Raw genomic sequence first — 12,785 nt, 5'->3', positions numbered from 1 at the left:
CACCACGCTCTAACCAACTGAGCTAACAGGCTGCCGTTCGTTCTGTGCTGGGGGACAAGCATATGCAGAACTGCTAATGTCAGTGAACCCCAGATAGTTTGAAAGCTTATTTTCAGCTGTTTACCCATAAGGTATATTTATATATTATCGACATGAAGAAACAAATATCACAAAAAAATCAATACAAATGAGATTTTCATTCTTAGTGTTAAAACTTAGAACCATTAATGTATGTTCTATGTGGTTTAGCAATAAATAACAGTTCATCATCTATATTAAATTAATTCATCTACTCATTCTATCAGCTCCTGCTCAAAGGAAATATAGAGATAAACATCAGACAGAAGAAAATGCTTGTAATAAATGAGAGATTTAGTTACTTAGTGTTAGAACTTACAACCATTAATGGATGTTCAAGGCACTTTAACATTAATATATAATTCCACATCTATATCAAATTGATTCAACTAATGATTCTAGCAGCTCTTGCTCCAAAGAGATATACAGATAACAAAGAGACAGAAGAAAAAGCTTCTTTTATTTAACACAGAAACTTGGCCTGTACAGGGATCGAACCTGTGACCTTGGCGTTATTAGCACCACGCTCTAACCATCTGAGCTAACAGGCCGCCGCTCGTGCTGGGCTGGGGGACAAGCATATGAAGAATTGCCAATGTCAGTGAACCCCAGATAGTTTGAAAGCTTATTTTCAGCTGTTTACCCATAAGGTATATTTATATATTATCGACATGAAGAAACAAATATCACAAAAAAATCAATACAAATGAGATTTTCAATCTTAGTGTTAAAACTTAGAACCATTAATGTATTTTCCATGTGGTTTAGCAATAAATAACAGTTCATAATCTATATTAAATTAATTCATCTACTCATTCTATCAGCTTCTGCTCAAAGGAAATATAGATTTAAACAAGATACAGAAGAAAATGCATCTATTTCAACATTAAAGCAGCGTTAAGTGTTTGCTTGGAGAGTGGTAGAAAGTATGTTCTTGCCATTTTTAACTTCATGTTCTAACAGAATCAGATAATAGGCTTACTATATTTATAGCATACTACTGAAGAAATAACAGATGATGAAGTGCTACTGATTGTTAACCCGAGATAGATGGAAATCTTATATTCAGCTGTTTACATTCATGGTGTCTTTAAGCATTATCAAAAAATCAAAACTAGACTTTCCTAAATTACTTGTAATAAATGGGAGATTAATTACTTAGTGTTAGAACTTTGAACCATTAATGGGTGTTCAAGGCACTTTAACATTAATATATAATTCCACATCTATATCAAATTGATTCAACTAATGATTCTAGCAGCTCTTGCTCCAAAGAGATATACAGATAACAAAGAGACACAAGAAAAAGCATCTTTTATTTAACACAGAAACTTGGCCAGTACAGGGATCGAACCTGTGACCTTGGCGTTATTAGCACCACGCTCTAACCAACTGAGCTAACAGGCCGCTGTTTGTGCTGGGCTGGGGGACAAGCATATGAAGAATTGCTAATGTCAGTGAACCCCAGATAGTTTGAAAGCTTATTTTCAGCTGTTTACCCATAAGGTATATTTATATATTATCGACATGAAGAAACAAATATCACAAAAAAATCAATACAAATGAGATTTTCATTCTTAGTGTTAAAACTTAGAACCATTAATGTATGTTCTATGTGGTTTAGCAATAAATAACAGTTCATCATCTATATTAAATTAATTCATCTACTCATTCTATCAGCTCCTGCTCAAAGGAAATATAGAGATAAACATCAGACAGAAGAAAATGCTTGTAATAAATGAGAGATTTAGTTACTTAGTGTTAGAACTTACAACCATTAATGGATGTTCAAGGCACTTTAACATTAATATATAATTCCACATCTATATCAAATTGATTCAACTAATGATTCTAGCAGCTCTTGCTCCAAAGAGATATACAGTTAACAAAGAGAGACAAGAAAAAGCATCTTTTTTTTAACACAGAAACTTGGCCTGTACAGGGATCGAACCTGTGACCTTGGCGTTATTAGCACCACGCTCTAACCAACTGAGCTAACAGGCCGCCGTTCGTGCTGGGCTGGGGGACAAGCATATGAAGAATTGCTAATGTCAGTGAACCCCAGATAGTTTGAAAGCTTATTTTCAGCTGTTTACCCATAAGGTATATTTATATATTATCGACATGAAGAAACAAATATCACAAAAAAATCAATACAAATGAGATTTTCATTCTTAGTGTTAAAACTTAGAACCATTAATGTATGTTCTATGTGGTTTAGCAATAAATAACAGTTCATCATCTATATTAAATTAATTCATCTACTCATTCTATCAGCTCCTGCTCAAAGGAAATATAGAGATAAACATAAGACAGAAGAAAATGCTTGTAATAAATGAGAGATTTAGTTACTTAGTGTTAGAACTTACAACCATTAATGGATGTTCAAGGCACTTTAACATTAATATATAATTCCACATCTATATCAAATTGATTCAACTACTAGCAGCTCTTGCTCCAAAGAGATATACAGTTAACAAAGAGACACAAGAAAAAGCATCTTTTTTTTAACACAGAAACTTGGCCTGTACAGGGATGGAACCTGTGACCTTGGCGTTATTAGCACCACGCTCTAACCAACTGAGCTAACAGGCCGCCGTTCGTGCTGGGCTGGGGGACAAGCATATGCAGAACTGCTAATGTCAGTGAACTCCAGATAGATTGAAAGCTTATTTTCAGCTGTTTACCCATAAGGTATATTTATATATTATCGACATGAAGAAACAAATATCACAAAAAAATCAATACAAATGAGATTTTCATTCTTAGTGTTAAAACTTAGAACCATTAATGTATGTTCTATGTGGTTTAGCAATAAATAACAGTTCATCATCTATATTAAATTAATTCATCTACTCATTCTATCAGCTCCTGCTCAAAGGAAATATAGAGATAAACATCAGACAGAAGAAAATGCTTGTAATAAATGAGAGATTTAGTTACTTAGTGTTAGAACTTACAACCATTAATGGATGTTCAAGGCAGTTTAACATTAATATATAATTCCACATCTATATCAAATTGATTCAACTAATGATTCTAGCAGCTCTTGCTCCAAAGAGATATACAGTTAACAAAGAGACACAAGAAAAAGCATCTTTTATTTAACACAGAAACTTGGCCTGTACAGGGATCGAACCTGTGACCTTGGCGTTATTAGCACCACGCTCTAACCAACTGAGCTAACAGGCCGCTGTTCGTGCTGGGCTGGGGGACAAGCATATGAAGAACTGCTAATGTCAGTGAACCCCAGATAGTTTGAAAGCTTATTTTCAGCTGTTTACCCATAAGGTATATTTATATATTATCGACATGAAGAAACAAATATCACAAAAAAATCAATACAAATGAGATTTTCATTCTTAGTGTTAAAACTTAGAACCATTAATGTATTTTCCATGTGGTTTAGCAATAAATAACAGTTCATCATCTATATTAAATTAATTCATCTACTCATTCTATCAGCTTCTGCTCAAAGGAAATATAGATTTAAACAAGATACAGAAGAAAATGCATTTATTTCAACATTAAAGCAGCGTTAAGTGTTTGCTTGGAGAGTGGTAGAAAGTATGTTCTTGGCATTTTTAACTTCATGTTCTAACAGAATCAGATAATAGGCTTACCATATTTATAGCATACTACTGAAGAAATAACAGATGATGAAGTGCTACTGATTGTTAACCCGAGATAGATGGAAATCTTATATTCAGCTGTTTACATTCATGGTGTCTTTAAGCATTATCAAAAAATCAAAACTAGACTTTCCTAAATTACTTGTAATAAATGGGAGATTAATTACTTAGTGTTAGAACTTTGAACCATTAATGGATGTTCAAGGCACTTTAACATTGATATATAATTCCACATCTATATCAAATTGATTCAACTAATCATTCTAGCAGCTCTTGCTCCAAAGAGATATACAGTTAACAAAGAGACACAAGAAAAAGCATCTTTTTTTTCACACAGAAACTTGGCCTGTACAGGGATCGAACCTGTGACCTTGGCGTTATTAGCACCACGCTCTAACCAACTGAGCTAACAGGCCGCTGTTTGTGCTGGGCTGGGGGACAAGCATATGAAGAATTGCCAATGTCAGTGAACCCCAGATAGTTTGAAAGCTTATTTTCAGCTGTTTACCCATAAGGTATATTTATATATTATCGACATGAAGAAACAAATATCACAAAAAAATCAATACAAATGAGATTTTCATTCTTAGTGTTAAAACTTAGAACCATTAATGTATGTTCTATGTGGTTTAGCAATAAATAACAGTTCATCATCTATATTAAATTAATTCATCTACTCATTCTATCAGCTCCTGCTCAAAGGAAATATAGAGATAAACATCAGACAGAAGAAAATGCTTGTAATAAATGAGAGATTTAGTTACTTAGTGTTAGAACTTACAACCATTAATGGATGTTCAAGGCACTTTAACATTAATATATAATTCCACATCTATATCAAATTGATTCAACTAATGATTCTAGCAGCTCTTGCTCCAAAGAGATATACAGTTATCAAAGAGACACAAGAAAAAGCATCTTTTTTTTAACACAGAAACTTGGCCTGTACAGGGATCGAACCTGTGACCTTGGCGTTATTAGCACCACGCTCTAACCAACTGAGCTAACAGGCCGCTGTTCGTGCTGGGCTGGGGGACAAGCATATGAAGAATTGCCAATGTCAGTGAACCCCAGATAGTTTGAAAGCTTATTTTCAGCTGTTTACCCATAAGGTATATGTATATATTATCGACATGAAGAAACAAATATCACAAAAAAATCAATACAAATGAGATTTTCATTCTTAGTGTTAAAACTTAGAACCATTAATGTATTTTCTATGTGGTTTAGCAATAAATAACAGTTTATCATCTATATTAAATTAATTCATCTACTCATTCTATCAGCTTCTGCTCAAAGGAAATATAGAGATAAACATCAGACAGAAGAAAATGCTTGTAATAAATGAGAGATTTAGTTACTTAGTGTTAGAACTTACAACCATTAATGGATGTTCAAGGCACTTTAACATTAATATATAATTCCACATCTATATCAAATTGATTCAACTAATGATTCTAGCAGCTCTTGCTCCAAAGAGATATACAGATAACAAAGAAACAGAAGAAAAAGCATCTTTTATTTAACACAGAAACTTGGCCTGTACAGGGATCGAACCTGTGACCTTGGCGTTATTAGCACCACGCTCTAACCAACTGAGCTAACAGGCCGCTGTTCGTGCTGGGCTGGGGGACAAGCATATGAAGAAGTGGTAATGTCAGTGAACCCCAGATAGTTTGAAAGCTTATTTTCAGCTGTTTACCCATAAGGTATATTTATATATTATCGACATGAAGAAACAAATATCACAAAAAAATCAATACAAATGAGATTTTCATTCTTAGTGTTAAAACTTAGAACCATTAATGTATTTTCCATGTGGTTTAGTAATAAATAACAGTTCATCATCTATATTAAATTAATTCATCTACTCATTCTATCAGCTTCTGCTCAAAGGAAATATAGATTTAAACAAGATACAGAAGAAAATGCATTTATTTCAACATTAAAGCAGCGTTAAGTGTTTGCTTGGAGAGTGGTAGAAAGTATGTTCTTGGCATTTTTAACTTCATGTTCTAACAGAATCAGATAATAGGCTTACTATTTTTATAGCATACTAGTGAAGAAATAACAGATGATGAAGTGCTACTGATTGTTAACCAGAGATAGATGGAAATCTTATATTCAGCTGTTTACATTCATGGTGTCTTTAAGCATTATCAAAAAATCAAAACTAGACTTTCCTAAATTACTTGTAATAAATGGGAGATTAATTACTTAGTGTTAGAACTTTGAACCATTAATGGATGTTCAAGGCACTTTAACATTAATATATAATTCCACATCTATATCACATTGATTCAACTAATCATTCTAGCAGCTCTTGCTCCAAAGAGATATACAGATAACAAAGAGACACAAGAAAAAGCATCTTTTATTGAACACAGAAACTTGGCCTGTACAGGGATCGAACCTGTGACCTTGGCGTTATTAGCACCACGCTCTAACCAACTGTGCTAACAGGCCGTTGTTCGTGCTGGGCTGGGGGACAAGCATATGAAGAATTGCTAATGTCAGTGAACCGCAGATAGTTTGAAAGCTTATTTTCAGCTGTTTACCCATAAGGTATATTTATATATTATCGACATGAAGAAACAAATATCACAAAAAAATCAATACAAATGAGATTTTCATTCTTAGTGTTAAAACTTAGAACCATTAATGTATGTTCTATGTGGTTTAGCAATAAATAACAGTTCATCATCTATATTAAATTAATTCATCTACTCATTCTATCAGCTCCTGCTCAAAGGAAATATAGAGATAAACATCAGACAGAAGAAAATGCTTGTAATAAATGAGAGATTTAGTTACTTAGTGTTAGAACTTACAACCATTAATGGATGTTCAAGGCACTTTAACATTAATATATAATTCCACATCTATATCAAATTGATTCAACTAATGATTCTAGCAGCTCTTGCTCCAAAGAGATATACAGTTAACAAAGAGACACAAGAAAAAGCATCTTTTTTTTAACACAGAAACTTGGCCTGTACAGGGATCGAACCTGTGACCTTGGCGTTATTAGCACCACGCTCTAACCAACTGAGCTAACAGGCCGCCGTTCGTGCTGGGCTGGGGGACAAGCATATGAAGAATTGCTAATGTCAGTGAACCCCAGATAGTTTGAAAGCTTATTTTCAGCTGTTTACCCATAAGGTATATTTATATATTATCGACATGAAGAAACAAATATCACAAAAAAATCAATACAAATGAGATTTTCATTCTTAGTGTTAAAACTTAGAACCATTAATGTATGTTCTATGTGGTTTAGCAATAAATAACAGTTCATCATCTATATTAAATTAATTCATCTACTCATTCTATCAGCTCCTGCTCAAAGGAAATATAGAGATAAACATCAGACAGAAGAAAATGCTTGTAATAAATGAGAGATTTAGTTACTTAGTGTTAGAACTTACAACCATTAATGGATGTTCAAGGCACTTTAACATTAATATATAATTCCACATCTATATCAAATTGATTCAACTAATGATTCTAGCAGCTCTTGCTCCAAAGAGATATACAGATAACAAAGAGACAGAAGAAAAAGCATCTTTTATTTAACACAGAAACTTGGCCTGTACAGGGATCGAACCTGTGACCTTGGCGTTATTAGCACCACGCTCTAACCAACTGAGCTAACAGGCCGCCGCTCGTGCTGGGCTGGGGGACAAGCATATGAAGAATTGCTAATGTCAGTGAACCCCAGATAGTTTGAAAGCTTATTTTCAGCTGTTTACCCATAAGGTATATTTATATATTATCGACATGAAGAAACAAATATCACAAAAAAATCAATACAAATGAGATTTTCAATCTTAGTGTTAAAACTTAGAACCATTAATGTATTTTCCATGTGGTTTAGCAATAAATAACAGTTCATAATCTATATTAAATTAATTCATCTACTCATTCTATCAGCTTCTGCTCAAAGGAAATATAGATTTAAATAAGATACAGAAGAAAATGCATCTATTTCAACATTAAAGCAGCGTTAAGTGTTTGCTTGGAGAGTGGTAGAAAGTATGTTCTTGGCATTTTTAACTTCATGTTCTAACAGAATCAGATAATAGGCTTACTATATTTATAGCATACTACTGAAGAAATAACAGATGATGAAGTGCTACTGATTGTTAACCCGAGATAGATGGAAATCTTATATTCAGCTGTTTACATTCATGGTGTCTTTAAGCATTATCAAAAAATCAAAACTAGACTTTCCTAAATTACTTGTAATAAATGGGAGATTAATTACTTAGTGTTAGAACTTTGAACCATTAATGGGTGTTCAAGGCACTTTAACATTAATATATAATTCCACATCTATATCAAATTGATTCAACTAATGATTCTAGCAGCTCTTGCTCCAAAGAGATATACAGATAACAAAGAGACAGAAGAAAAAGCATCTTTTATTTAACACAGAAACTTGGCCTGTACAGGGATCGAACCTGTGACCTTGGCGTTATTAGCACCACGCTCTAACCAACTGAGCTAACAGGCCGCTGTTCGTGCTGGGCTGGGGGACAAGCATATGAAGAATTGCGAATGTCAGTGAACCCCAGATAGTTTGAAAGCTTATTTTCAGCTGTTTACCCATAAGGTATATTTATATATTATCGACATGAAGAAACAAATATCACAAAAAAATCAATACAAATGAGATTTTCAATCTTAGTGTTAAAACTTAGAACCATTAATGTATTTTCCATGTGGTTTAGCAATAAATAACAGTTCATCATCTATATTAAATTAATTCATCTACTCATTCTATCAGCTCCTGCTCAAAGGAAATATAGAGATAAACATCAGACAGAAGAAAATGCTTGTAATAAATGAGAGATTTAGTTACTTAGTGTTAGAACTCACAACCATTAATGGATGTTCAAGGCACTTTAACATTAATATATAATTCCACATCTATATCAAATTGATTCAACTACTAGCAGCTCTTGCTCCAAAGAGATATACAGTTAACAAAGAGACACAAGAAAAAGCATCTTTTTTTTAACACAGAAACTTGGCCTGTACAGGGATCGAACCTGTGACCTTGGCGTTATTAGCACCACGCTCTAACCAACTGAGCTAACAGGCTGCCGTTCGTTCTGTGCTGGGGGACAAGCATATGCAGAACTGCTAATGTCAGTGAACCCCAGATAGTTTGAAAGCTTATTTTCAGCTGTTTACCCATAAGGTATATTTATATATTATCGACATGAAGAAACAAATATCACAAAAAAATCAATACAAATGAGATTTTCATTCTTAGTGTTAAAACTTAGAACCATTAATGTATGTTCTATGTGGTTTAGCAATAAATAACAGTTCATCATCTATATTAAATTAATTCATCTACTCATTCTATCAGCTCCTGCTCAAAGGAAATATAGAGATAAACATCAGACAGAAGAAAATGCTTGTAATAAATGAGAGATTTAGTTACTTAGTGTTAGAACTTACAACCATTAATGGATGTTCAAGGCACTTTAACATTAATATATAATTCCACATCTATATCAAATTGATTCAACTAATGATTCTAGCAGCTCTTGCTCCAAAGAGATATACAGATAACAAAGAGACAGAAGAAAAAGCTTCTTTTATTTAACACAGAAACTTGGCCTGTACAGGGATCGAACCTGTGACCTTGGCGTTATTAGCACCACGCTCTAACCATCTGAGCTAACAGGCCGCCGCTCGTGCTGGGCTGGGGGACAAGCATATGAAGAATTGCCAATGTCAGTGAACCCCAGATAGTTTGAAAGCTTATTTTCAGCTGTTTACCCATAAGGTATATTTATATATTATCGACATGAAGAAACAAATATCACAAAAAAATCAATACAAATGAGATTTTCAATCTTAGTGTTAAAACTTAGAACCATTAATGTATTTTCCATGTGGTTTAGCAATAAATAACAGTTCATAATCTATATTAAATTAATTCATCTACTCATTCTATCAGCTTCTGCTCAAAGGAAATATAGATTTAAACAAGATACAGAAGAAAATGCATCTATTTCAACAATTAAGCAGCGTTAAGTGTTTGCTTGGAGAGTGGTAGAAAGTATGTTCTTGCCATTTTTAACTTCATGTTCTAACAGAATCAGATAATAGGCTTACTATATTTATAGCATACTACTGAAGAAATAACAGATGATGAAGTGCTACTGATTGTTAACCCGAGATAGATGGAAATCTTATATTCAGCTGTTTACATTCATGGTGTCTTTAAGCATTATCAAAAAATCAAAACTAGACTTTCCTAAATTACTTGTAATAAATGGGAGATTAATTACTTAGTGTTAGAACTTTGAACCATTAATGGGTGTTCAAGGCACTTTAACATTAATATATAATTCCACATCTATATCAAATTGATTCAACTAATGATTCTAGCAGCTCTTGCTCCAAAGAGATATACAGATAACAAAGAGACACAAGAAAAAGCATCTTTTATTTAACACAGAAACTTGGCCAGTACAGGGATCGAACCTGTGACCTTGGCGTTATTAGCACCACGCTCTAACCAACTGAGCTAACAGGCCGCTGTTTGTGCTGGGCTGGGGGACAAGCATATGAAGAATTGCTAATGTCAGTGAACCCCAGATAGTTTGAAAGCTTATTTTCAGCTGTTTACCCATAAGGTATATTTATATATTATCGACATGAAGAAACAAATATCACAAAAAAATCAATACAAATGAGATTTTCATTCTTAGTGTTAAAACTTAGAACCATTAATGTATGTTCTATGTGGTTTAGCAATAAATAACAGTTCATCATCTATATTAAATTAATTCATCTACTCATTCTATCAGCTCCTGCTCAAAGGAAATATAGAGATAAACATCAGACAGAAGAAAATGCTTGTAATAAATGAGAGATTTAGTTACTTAGTGTTAGAACTTACAACCATTAATGGATGTTCAAGGCACTTTAACATTAATATATAATTCCACATCTATATCAAATTGATTCAACTAATGATTCTAGCAGCTCTTGCTCCAAAGAGATATACAGTTAACAAAGAGAGACAAGAAAAAGCATCTTTTTTTTAACACAGAAACTTGGCCTGTACAGGGATCGAACCTGTGACCTTGGCGTTATTAGCACCACGCTCTAACCAACTGAGCTAACAGGCCGCCGTTCGTGCTGGGCTGGGGGACAAGCATATGAAGAATTGCTAATGTCAGTGAACCCCAGATAGTTTGAAAGCTTATTTTCAGCTGTTTACCCATAAGGTATATTTATATATTATCGACATGAAGAAACAAATATCACAAAAAAATCAATACAAATGAGATTTTCATTCTTAGTGTTAAAACTTAGAACCATTAATGTATGTTCTATGTGGTTTAGCAATAAATAACAGTTCATCATCTATATTAAATTAATTCATCTACTCATTCTATCAGCTCCTGCTCAAAGGAAATATAGAGATAAACATCAGACAGAAGAAAATGCTTGTAATAAATGAGAGATTTAGTTACTTAGTGTTAGAACTTACAACCATTAATGGATGTTCAAGGCACTTTAACATTAATATATAATTCCACATCTATATCAAATTGATTCAACTACTAGCAGCTCTTGCTCCAAAGAGATATACAGTTAACAAAGAGACACAAGAAAAAGCATCTTTTTTTTAACACAGAAACTTGGCCTGTACAGGGATGGAACCTGTGACCTTGGCGTTATTAGCACCACGCTCTAACCAACTGAGCTAACAGGCCGCCGTTCGTGCTGGGCTGGGGGACAAGCATATGCAGAACTGCTAATGTCAGTGAACTCCAGATAGATTGAAAGCTTATTTTCAGCTGTTTACCCATAAGGTATATTTATATATTATCGACATGAAGAAACAAATATCACAAAAAAATCAATACAAATGAGATTTTCATTCTTAGTGTTAAAACTTAGAACCATTAATGTATGTTCTATGTGGTTTAGCAATAAATAACAGTTCATCATCTATATTAAATTAATTCATCTACTCATTCTATCAGCTCCTGCTCAAAGGAAATATAGAGATAAACATCAGACAGAAGAAAATGCTTGTAATAAATGAGAGATTTAGTTACTTAGTGTTAGAACTTACAACCATTAATGGATGTTCAAGGCAGTTTAACATTAATATATAATTCCACATCTATATCAAATTGATTCAACTAATGATTCTAGCAGCTCTTGCTCCAAAGAGATATACAGTTAACAAAGAGACACAAGAAAAAGCATCTTTTATTTAACACAGAAACTTGGCCTGTACAGGGATCGAACCTGTGACCTTGGCGTTATTAGCACCACGCTCTAACCAACTGAGCTAACAGGCCGCTGTTCGTGCTGGGCTGGGGGACAAGCATATGAAGAACTGCTAATGTCAGTGAACCCCAGATAGTTTGAAAGCTTATTTTCAGCTGTTTACCCATAAGGTATATTTATATATTATCGACATGAAGAAACAAATATCACAAAAAAATCAATACAAATGAGATTTTCATTCTTAGTGTTAAAACTTAGAACCATTAATGTATTTTCCATGTGGTTTAGCAATAAATAACAGTTCATCATCTATATTAAATTAATTCATCTACTCATTCTATCAGCTTCTGCTCAAAGGAAATATAGATTTAAACAAGATACAGAAGAAAATGCATTTATTTCAACATTAAAGCAGCGTTAAGTGTTTGCTTGGAGAGTGGTAGAAAGTATGTTCTTGGCATTTTTAACTTCATGTTCTAACAGAATCAGATAATAGGCTTACCATATTTATAGCATACTACTGAAGAAATAACAGATGATGAAGTGCTACTGATTGTTAACCCGAGATAGATGGAAATCTTATATTCAGCTGTTTACATTCATGGTGTCTTTAAGCATTATCAAAAAATCAAAACTAGACTTTCCTAAATTACTTGTAATAAATGGGAGATTAATTACTTAGTGTTAGAACTTTGAACCATTAATGGATGTTCAAGGCACTTTAACATTGATATATAATTCCACATCTATATCAAATTGATTCAACTAATCATTCTAGCAGCTCTTGCTCCAAAGAGATAT

The 12,785-nt window shown here is 33.4% G+C and overlaps 10 non-coding genes across 10 annotated transcripts; all 10 read right to left on the bottom strand.

The window, feature by feature from the left end:
- Positions 1-2,008: 2,008 nt before the first annotated feature.
- TRNAI-AAU (transfer RNA isoleucine (anticodon AAU)) lies at positions 2,009-2,082 on the bottom strand. Its single transcript has one exon. It is a non-coding gene; the product is annotated as a tRNA-Ile (tRNA).
- A 1,114-nt stretch (positions 2,083-3,196) lies between these two features.
- Positions 3,197-3,270, bottom strand: TRNAI-AAU (transfer RNA isoleucine (anticodon AAU)). The gene has a single exon. It is a non-coding gene; the product is annotated as a tRNA-Ile (tRNA).
- Positions 3,271-4,052: 782 nt separating this feature from the next.
- Positions 4,053-4,126, bottom strand: TRNAI-AAU (transfer RNA isoleucine (anticodon AAU)). The gene has a single exon. It is a non-coding gene; the product is annotated as a tRNA-Ile (tRNA).
- Positions 4,127-4,649: 523 nt separating this feature from the next.
- TRNAI-AAU (transfer RNA isoleucine (anticodon AAU)) lies at positions 4,650-4,723 on the bottom strand. Its single transcript has one exon. It is a non-coding gene; the product is annotated as a tRNA-Ile (tRNA).
- Positions 4,724-5,246: 523 nt separating this feature from the next.
- On the bottom strand, positions 5,247-5,320 carry TRNAI-AAU (transfer RNA isoleucine (anticodon AAU)). Its single transcript has one exon. It is a non-coding gene; the product is annotated as a tRNA-Ile (tRNA).
- Positions 5,321-6,699: 1,379 nt separating this feature from the next.
- Positions 6,700-6,773, bottom strand: TRNAI-AAU (transfer RNA isoleucine (anticodon AAU)). The gene has a single exon. It is a non-coding gene; the product is annotated as a tRNA-Ile (tRNA).
- A 523-nt stretch (positions 6,774-7,296) lies between these two features.
- On the bottom strand, positions 7,297-7,370 carry TRNAI-AAU (transfer RNA isoleucine (anticodon AAU)). The gene has a single exon. It is a non-coding gene; the product is annotated as a tRNA-Ile (tRNA).
- Positions 7,371-8,152: 782 nt separating this feature from the next.
- TRNAI-AAU (transfer RNA isoleucine (anticodon AAU)) lies at positions 8,153-8,226 on the bottom strand. The gene has a single exon. It is a non-coding gene; the product is annotated as a tRNA-Ile (tRNA).
- Positions 8,227-10,793: 2,567 nt separating this feature from the next.
- TRNAI-AAU (transfer RNA isoleucine (anticodon AAU)) lies at positions 10,794-10,867 on the bottom strand. The gene has a single exon. It is a non-coding gene; the product is annotated as a tRNA-Ile (tRNA).
- Positions 10,868-11,981: 1,114 nt separating this feature from the next.
- On the bottom strand, positions 11,982-12,055 carry TRNAI-AAU (transfer RNA isoleucine (anticodon AAU)). Its single transcript has one exon. It is a non-coding gene; the product is annotated as a tRNA-Ile (tRNA).
- Between the last annotated feature and the right edge of the window lie 730 nt (positions 12,056-12,785).

The sequence above is a fragment of the Triturus cristatus genome, chromosome 5_1 (assembly GCF_964204655.1).
Source record: "Triturus cristatus chromosome 5_1, aTriCri1.1, whole genome shotgun sequence".
NCBI classification, from domain to species: domain Eukaryota; kingdom Metazoa; phylum Chordata; class Amphibia; order Caudata; family Salamandridae; genus Triturus; species Triturus cristatus.
Note: the sequence above shows the minus strand (reverse complement) of the source record. Positions and strands in the feature narration are given on the sequence as shown.